General features: G+C 42.3%; 1 pseudogene; it reads right to left on the reverse strand.

Moving 5' to 3' along the window:
- Window positions 1–235: 235 nt before the first annotated feature.
- On the reverse strand, window positions 236–629 carry LOC143682959 (small ribosomal subunit protein eS24 pseudogene; annotated as a pseudogene).
- Window positions 630–843: the final 214 nt, after the last annotated feature.

Raw genomic sequence — 843 nt, forward strand, 5'->3', positions numbered from 1 at the left:
GGGTCAGGATATGGAACTAGCTAATGTTCTGGAAAGGCTGACCCCTCTAGGTTTTAGGACTTATCTGGTTCTGGGACACATATGGAGGTTGTAGGTTTCTGGAAAGTGACCCTAGTGCAAGCAACATTTGTAGGATCTTAAATATTGCCCTAGGTGGTTTTTTTTTAAGTTTATAGTTTTATTAATCTTCTGGTGAAATATCCGCACAATCACAGATCAAGTCACTGAAGAATCTTTACTTCTTTGTGCCAGCACCAACATTGGCTTTTGCAGTGCCCCTGAGTTTCTTCATTCCATTCTCTCATTTCTTTTGCTCTTTTCTTGAGGTCTTTTCCTTCTCATACAAGCCATGTCTTAGAAGTCTTTGTTTGGGTTCATTTTTCTTCACACAATCCAAGGAATCATAAATCATGCCAAAGCCAGTCATCTTGCCACCACCCAAATGGGTTCTGAATCCAAATACAAAAATGACATCTGATGTGCTCTTGTGTATTTTGGCTAGTTTTTCCCAAATTTATCTTAGGTACTGTTGCCTTTCCAGGGTGAAGGACATCTGTGACCACTTGTTTCTGCAGAAGGACTCGGTTGGTCATGAACTACCTGGTCCAGTTGGTTACCATGCCATTCATGATGGTGGGTGTTCCTTAGGCAGCCAGGGAGGGAAAAGACCTAGTGTGCTTTAGGATTGGTTGGAGTGGTTTGTTGGGTTTTGGCAAGTTATGGTAGGTAGCAATGTCTGACTGAAGTTTGCATAAAAGCAACCTGCAGAGTAGCCTCTCGACTCTATTTGAACTCTCTCAGCCACCGATACCTTATTTGTTATGCTTCTTTCCCCCCTTTTGG

This window comes from Tamandua tetradactyla, chromosome 5 (genome assembly GCF_023851605.1).
Source record: "Tamandua tetradactyla isolate mTamTet1 chromosome 5, mTamTet1.pri, whole genome shotgun sequence".
NCBI classification, from domain to species: Eukaryota; Metazoa; Chordata; class Mammalia; order Pilosa; family Myrmecophagidae; genus Tamandua; species Tamandua tetradactyla.